General features: G+C 46.9%; 1 long non-coding RNA gene across 1 annotated transcript; it reads right to left on the bottom strand.

Annotated features, from left to right (window-relative positions):
• Positions 1 to 1,835: 1,835 nt before the first annotated feature.
• On the bottom strand, positions 1,836 to 7,687 carry LOC129624560 (uncharacterized). The gene is made up of 3 exons (XR_008701010.1): positions 7,289 to 7,687; positions 4,986 to 5,377; positions 1,836 to 3,227 (listed from the first exon to the last, which is right to left on the bottom strand). It is a non-coding gene; the product is annotated as an uncharacterized LOC129624560 (long non-coding RNA).
• Positions 7,688 to 7,962: the final 275 nt, after the last annotated feature.

A 7,962-nucleotide genomic window follows, 5' to 3' on the forward strand; every position in this document is an offset into this window, starting at 1 on the left:
CTTCACTCTGTATAATAGGCTCTAGGGTCATCCACCTCACTCAGTTCAGTTCAGTTCAATTGCTCAGTCGTGTCTGACTCTTTGCAATTCCATGGACTGCAGCATGCCAGGCCTCCCGGTCCATCATCAACTTCTGGAGTTTACCCAAACTCATGTCCACTGAGTCGGTGATGCCATCCAACCATCTCATCCTCTGTCACCCCTTCTCCTGCTGCTTTCAATCTTCCCCAGCATCAGGGTCTTTTCAAATGAGTCAGTTCACATCAGGTGGCCAAAGTATTGGAGTTTCAGCTTCAGCATCTGTCCTTCCATTGAATATACAGGACTGATTTCCTTTAGGATGAACTGGTTGGACCTCCTTGCAGTCCAATGGACTCTCAAGAGTCTTCTCCAACATCACAGTTGAAAAGCACCATTTCTTCAGTGCTCAGCTTTCTTTATAGTCCAACTCTTAGATCCATACATGCCTACTGGAAAAACCAAAGCTTTGACTAGACAGACATTTGCTGGCAAAGTAATAGCTCTGCTTTGTAATACGCTGTCTAGGTTGGTCATAATTTTTTTCCAAGGAGCAAGTGTCTTTTAATTTCATGGCTGCAATCACCATCTGCAGTGATTTTGGAGCCCCCCAAAATAAAATCTGTCACTCTATCCACTGTTTCCCTATCTATTTACCATGAAGTGATAGGACCAGATGCCATGATCTTAGCTTTTTGAATGTTTAGTTTTAAGCAGGCTTTTTCACTCTCCTCTTTCACTTTCATCAAGAGGCTCTTTAGTTCCTCTTCATTTTGTGCTGTAAGGGTGGTGTCATCTGCATAATGGAGGTTATTGATATTTCTCCTGGCAATCTAATTCCAGCTTGTGCTTCATCCAGCCCAGAGTTTCTCATCGTGTATTCTGCATATAAGTTAAATAAGCAGGGTGACAATATAAACCTTGACATATTCCTTTTCCTATTTGGACCAATCTGTTGTTCCATGTACAGTTCTAACTGTTGCTTCCTGACCTGCATACAGATTTCTCAAGAGGCAGGTCAGGTGGTTGGGTATTCCCATCTCTTTAAGAACTTTAAACTGTTTGTTGTTATCCATACAGTCATAGGCTTTGGCATAGTCAATAAAGCAGAAATAGATGTTTTCCTGGAACTCTCTTGCTTTTTCAATGATCCAACAAATGTTCCCAGTTTGATCTCTGGTTCCTCTGCCTTTTCTAAAACCAGATGAACAACTCAAAGATCACAGTTTATGTACTGTTGAAGCCTGGCTTGGAGAATTTTGAGCATTACTTTACTAGCATGTGAGATGAGTTCAATTATGCAGTAGTTTGAGCATTCTTTGGCATTGCCTTTCTTTGGGATTGGGATGAAAACGGACCTTTTCCAGTCCTATGGCACTGCTGAGTTTACCAAATTTGCTGGCATATTGAGTGTAGCACTTAAACAGCATAATACTTTAGAATTTGAAATAGCTCAACTGGAATTCCATCACCTCCATTAGCTTTTTTTCATAGTGATGCCTCCTAAGGCCCACTTGACTTCACATCCCAGGATGTCTAGCTCTAGGTGAGTGATCACACCATTGTGGTTATCTGGGTTATGAAGATCTTCTGTGTATTCTTGCCACCTCTTCTTAATATCTTATTCTTCTGTTAGGTCCATACAATTTCTGTCCTTTATTGTGTCCATCTTTGCATGAAATGTTCCCCTTGTATCTATAATTTTCTTGAAGAGATCTCAGGTCTTTCCCATTCTATTGTTTTCCTCTATTGATTTGCACTGATCAATGAGGAAAGTTTCCTTATCTCTCTTTGCTACTCTTTGGAACTCTGCATTCAAATGGGTATGCCTTCCTTTTTTCCTTTGCTTTTCACTTATCTCCTTTTCACAGCTATTTGTAAGGCCTCCTCAGACAGCCATTTTGCTTTTTTGCATTTCTTTTTCTTAGGGATAGTCTTGATTCCTGTCTCCTGTACAATGTCATGAACCCCCATCTATAATTCTTCAGGCACTCTATCAGATCTAATTCCTTGAATCTGTTTGTCACTTCTACTGTATAATCAGAAGGGATTTGATTTAGGTCATACCTGAATGGTCTAGTGGTTTTCCCCACTTTCTTCAATTTAAGTCTGAATTCGGCAATAAGGAGTTCATGATCTGAGCCACAGTCAATTTCAGGTCTTGTTTTTGCTGACTATATAGAGCTTCTCTATCTTTGGCTGCAAATAATATAATTAATCTGATTTTGGTATTGACCATCTGGTGATATCCATGTGTATAGTCTTCTCTTGTGTTGTGGAAGAGGGTGTTTGTTCCTCAACAGATGGCGAAGTCCATCTGCCAGTCCTCTCCTGGGTAGGCCCCACATTGTTGGACGGGCTGGGCCAGCTGGGGTCTTCGAGCTCCTTGGGGGTTGTTTAATTGGCAAGTGGGACAAGAGGATACCACCTGTCTTACAGTTGTTTGGAGGCCTGCTCCTCTGAAGGACCTTTCTAGTAATCTTTAGAGGGCCTTTTCTCCTAAATGAGTAGTGGCATGTAAGGAGTTAACCAACTTCCACTGGAGGTTTCCAGGCAGAAAAAGGAGTCCCTCCTTTTGGAACCAACCCATATGATCTTCTTGAAAGCCCTCGCTCTTAGCTTTAAGAGTCTCACCTTCAGTATATGAAGGAGTTTCTGGCAAATTAGTCTGTGGAACTAAGGTGGTAACCCTATTAGGTCATGGTTCTGTAATGCTGCTCTCCTAGCTGCCTGATCAGCTGCTTGGTTCCCTCGTGCCACTTCCGTGTTCCCTTTTTGGTGTCCTTTACAGTGGGAGACTGAAACCTCAGTGGGCAGATGGACTGCCTCCAAGAGTTGAAGAATCTGATCACCATATTTGATTGGGGACCCTCGAGTGGTCAAGTGGCCTCTTTTCTTCCAAATAGCCGCATGTGCATGTAGCACCTGAAAGGCATACTTGGAGTCAGTGTAGATGGCTATTCTTTTTCTTTTTCCCAGCACTAAAGCTCAAGTCAGGGCTATGAGCTCAGCTAATTGGGCTGGTGGCTAAGTCTCTGGTGGCAGAGACTTAGCCTCTATGGTCTCAAAATTGCAAACTACTGCATACCCGGCTCTTCTTTTTCCATCCAAGATAAAGCTGCTTCCATCAGTGTACCAGATTTCCTCAGGACTGGTCAGAGGATCTTCTGACAATCCCTCTCCGGGTTTTGTCCAGTGGTCCAAGGTTTCTAGACAAGAGTGAAAGGGGAGAGAGCCCTAGGGGGTAGGCAGGAGGGTGGCTGCATTAAGAACCTCACAAGGGGATATAGTGAGACCTGGATTTTCCATCAGCATTACTTGATATCTGAGGATTCTTTGATCAGACATCCATAAATGGCCTCTCCCATTTAGGAGTTGTTTTACTTGGTGGCTGGTAAAAATAGTTAGTTTGCCCCCAAAGGAGAGTTTTAAAGTATCTTCTATCATGATTGCAATAGCTTCAAGATTTTGAAGGCAGGGGGGCCAACCTCGGGTAGTTGGATCGAGCCTCTTGGATAAGTAAGCTACAGGCTGGGGCTCAGATCCCAACCTTTGAGTTAACACTCCCAAGGCTATTCCCTCTCTTCCATGGACATAAAGTTGGAATGCTTTTTCTGGGTCTGGCAACCTCAAGGCAGGTGCCTAAGTTAAGGCCTGTTTTAGTACAGCCTCTGCCTTCTTTTGAGGCGTTCTCTACATCAATGGGGTTGAATCATCTTGTCCCTTTAAGCTTTCATATAAGGGCTGGGCAATTAGACCATAATTAGGTATCCAGATTCTACAATAACCAGTTAGCCCCAGGAAAGCTTTCAATTGTTTTCGAGTCGTGGGGGAGAGCAACTGGAGGATTCCTTGTACCCGATCAGAGGACAGCTTCCTGGACCCGTGTGTAATCTGAACTCTCAGGTGAGTGACCTTTGTCTCAACCATCTGTGCCTTAGCATGGGAGACTTTATATCCCCTTTCTGCCAAGAACTTTAGAACCTGAATTGCATGTTGTTGGGCACTTTTCTCATCTGGAGAGCAGATTAGTAGGTCATCTACGTATTGCAATATTTTCCCATTAGGTCCCAGGTCCAGATCTAGGAAATCCCTGCTAAGGGCCTGTCCAAACAGGTGGGGGCTATCTCTGAACCCCTGAGGTAATACTGTCCAAGTCATCTGTTGGTGTTTTTCTCTTGGGGCCTCCCACTCAAAGGCAAAAAGGTATTGGGATCCTTTAGCCAGTGGTATGCAAAAAAATGCATCTTTGAGATCTAAGACTGTAAACCACTTGGCACTGGGTGGGATTTCTCCCAAGATTACATAGGGATTGGGTACTGTGGGATGGAGGGGGACTACAGCTTCATATATGATCCGGAGATCTTGAACCATTCTCCAGGTTCCATCTTTTTTCTTTACTGAGAGGATTGCGGTGTTACATGGTGAACTGGTGGGGACCAATAGCCCACAAGCAAGGAATTTATTTATTAAAGGCTGTAGTCCCTCCCGAACCTCTCTTTTGAGAGGATATTGTTTCCAGTTAGGAAACCAAGTGAGATCTTGGAGGACAATGACCAGTTCAGCTTGGTGGGCTCGTCCAGGAATACTCTGGTCCCACACCTGGGGGTTAATTTTGTTTTCCCATAGTTTTTGGTCCCTCTCTATTGAAGGTGTAATGGGTTCTTCAGTAGTAACCAGAAGCTGTAGAGCCCTAGGGGCTGAAAAACTTCCCATCACAAGGGTGATCCCCAGTTTAGTGAGTATATCTCTTCCCAATAAGGGAGTAGGACACTCAGGGACCACCAGAAACTGGTGGGAAAATATTTGTCCATCCCAGCAACAAAGAAGTGCTCGGGTGAATCTTTTAGTAGTTGCTTTTCCTGTAGCACCCAAAATGGTACAGGTTTGGGAGGAGAAGCCTCCGGAGTAGGAGATCAAGACAGAGTAGGTAGCCCCTGTGTCAACCAAGAAATTCTCGGACCTACCTGCCACATCCAGTCGCACCCTTGGCTCCAGCCCCGTGATGGTTATCTGTGACAGGCGGGCTGGCTGGAGCGGGCCGCTTCAGTCCTCTTGAACCATCATGAGGGCAGGCTTGGCGCTTGACCTTGAGTCTCTTGGGTCCCGAGGGCAGAGTGCTGCCCAGTGTCCCAGTTGATGGCATTGGTGGCAAGCCATTCTCGGAGACTTGTCATGGTTTGGACACTCTTTGGCCCAATGCCCCACCTGTCTACAGATCAGGCATTTGTCTCGTGCCATGTCCTTCAAGGACTCGGGGTTTGCCACTGGGCTTCTCTGGAGGGCGGCCAGCATCTGGACATGCCTTGTCTCTTTCTTTCTCTCCTTCTCCTGGGCCTTGGCCTCCTTCTCCTGTTCCCTGTTATAAAAAGGTATTGGTGGCTGTCTGGACCATCTTATCTAAAGAGGTAGCAGGGTCCTGCTGTTGTAGCTGCTGTAACTTAATTCTGATATCTGATGCACATTGGGACAGGAATTTGTCCTTTAAAATCACCCGTCCCTTGTAAGAGTCTAAGTCCAGGTTGGTAAACTTTTGGAGTGCCTCTTTTAGCCTCTCCAGAAAGGCAATGGGGTTCTCATTGGGCTCCTGAATTATTGCTGAGACTGGGCACAGTCCCACAGGTAATAGGCTTCTTTCTGTTTTGATAGGTAGACTTCCTTAGGGGTGAGTCTTTCTGAAGCTTATCCTACCCAGAACTGTTGCAACCTGAGAGGCAGGCATCCCTGGGTCAGGGTGCAGATCCCCAGGCAGGTCGAGGCATGATGGCCTCCTGAGAATTGGGTCCCTGGGCAGGTCGAGGTGTGACTACCTCCTGGGACCCCTGGGACTAGAGGATCCCTGAACAGTTTGAGGCATGACAACCTCTGGAAGACCGATCCCTAGGCAGGTCAAGGCGTGATGACCTCCTGGGACCCCCCGGACTGGAGTTTGGGTATCCCCAAGATCTCCAGTGTGACCAGTACTGGGTAGAATTAAGGGGTTTGTAACTCATTGCTAGTTTGCTCACCGTGGACGGGAATAGATATGTAAGCTCATCCTACCTAGTACAGTTGCAACCTGAGAGCCAGGCGTCCCCGGGTCAGGGTGCAGATCCCCAGGCAGGCTGAGGCGTGACAACCTCCTAGAGATCGAATCCCCAGGCAGGTCGAGGCGTGACGGCCTCCCGAGAATTGGGTCCCTGGCCAGGTCGAGGTGTGACTACCTCCTGGGACCCCTGGGACTAGAGGATCCCCGAACAGGTTGAGGTGTGACAACCTCTCGAAGACCGATCCCTAGGCAGGTCAAGGTGTGATGACCTCCTGGGATCCCCCGGACTAGAGTTTGGGTATCCCCAAGATCTCCAGTGTGACCAGTATTGGGTAGGATTAGGGGGTTGAATATTATAGAGTATTTCCCTCCCAAGGCCAGCTATTTTCTGGTTGTCTCTCCAGAAGATTGTAGAGGCAACCTTGTGGGTCTGGATGGGGCTCAGGAAAAGAGCATGAAACAGGAGGAAAGGGGGCAGAGCACAACCTTTGAAAGAATGACGTAGCACAAGGGTATAATGTAAACCAATTAAAATCAATTGGGTCCAAGATGACAAGTCAAATTCAAGTAAACCTTAACCCCCAATCTATAAGCCAACAGACACACCCAGAGGTGGCAGGACAGCTCCAAGGCACAAGGTCAAAAGAGGGAGGAGTGGGTGGTTCCCCAATGGCTGGGATGATCCTGTCACTCATTAGCATATGAATTCCATTCCCTCACAAAACCTAGCCAGGCCTAATTCCATGGCCCCAGCCCTTGCCCTCGGCAACAGTTCACACCCTGAAGGGTGGCTTCTCTCTGGATCCTAACAAATCTACCTCTTATCGCTTTGTATCTCAATGAATTTTTGCAATGAGACATCAGAGCCTGAGTTTCATTAGTTTTGGCCGGGCTTGAGTCCTGGGAGAGAGCTGAAGGACAGGAGGAAAAAGCAGTGGGAAAAACATGCCAAGGAATCCCCTTCATAGCCCGCCAGAAAATTTGCTAAATATCTGACCGGTGCTCACAGTTTCATTGGTCTGATCTTTGGCACAGAGAAGAGAAAGGACAGAAGAACCCCCACCAGCTTGTGTAACAGCTACTGGGGCTCAGCAGATAGCGCCTTTGGAACATACGGAGGAGTAGCCTCTCCAGAGTCCCTCAATTGTGCCCCTGCCTCCCGCCTGTTTGCGGGAGGTTCGAGGAAACAAGAAACGAGAGATTGTAAAGGTCCCTCCAGCCATAGGAGCAAGGACCTCTTACCTTAACTGGAGGTCTTCTGGAATCTGAGACTGGGCTGCGTGAGCTTTCTGCTGAGTTCGTTTTTCGCTATCCCGGTTTCCAGCACGATGGGCCTTCCCCTGAGCTGGGTTTCTTCGCCTTCCGCTTCTAGCGCGGGAGCTTCGCTGGGTTTGGCTCCTGCTGTGTTTGGCCTCTTCTACACTGAGGTTGTTTCAGCCAGGTTATATCCGAGTCACGGCACCATAGATGTCACGCGAGTGTATGTTCCAGGTTCTTTGTCTCGTCACAACAAAGATTTGGAGCAACGGACATTAAAGCCCTCGGCGCGTCACAGCTCTCAGGTCTTGGACAAACTGTGCTACAGCTCTTAGGCAAATCAGTGTTACAGCTCTATTTTATTTAGAAGATAGCAGGAGAGAGAGAGAGAGAGAGAAAAGAGTGCACGCACGCTGGAGAGAGAGCATTTTGAGAGAGCGTTTTGTGAGAAAGCATTTTGGCTCCTCCTTTTATGTTTTTTCCTCCACCTGGGCCTGCCCTACGCAAATTGGGCTTAGCCAGGAGTGCTGTTTGTTCTGCCTAAAGTCTTCACTCTGGTCCTCGGACCTTCCTTTGCCCTTCTTTGTCTTTTAGCCACCGCCACTTTGGACTCCTCTTCCCTGTTCTACCTACCTAACACTATGACCAGTGCTTTCTCT

The sequence above is a fragment of the Bubalus kerabau genome, chromosome 12 (assembly GCF_029407905.1).
Source record: "Bubalus kerabau isolate K-KA32 ecotype Philippines breed swamp buffalo chromosome 12, PCC_UOA_SB_1v2, whole genome shotgun sequence".
NCBI classification, from domain to species: Eukaryota; Metazoa; Chordata; class Mammalia; order Artiodactyla; family Bovidae; genus Bubalus; species Bubalus kerabau.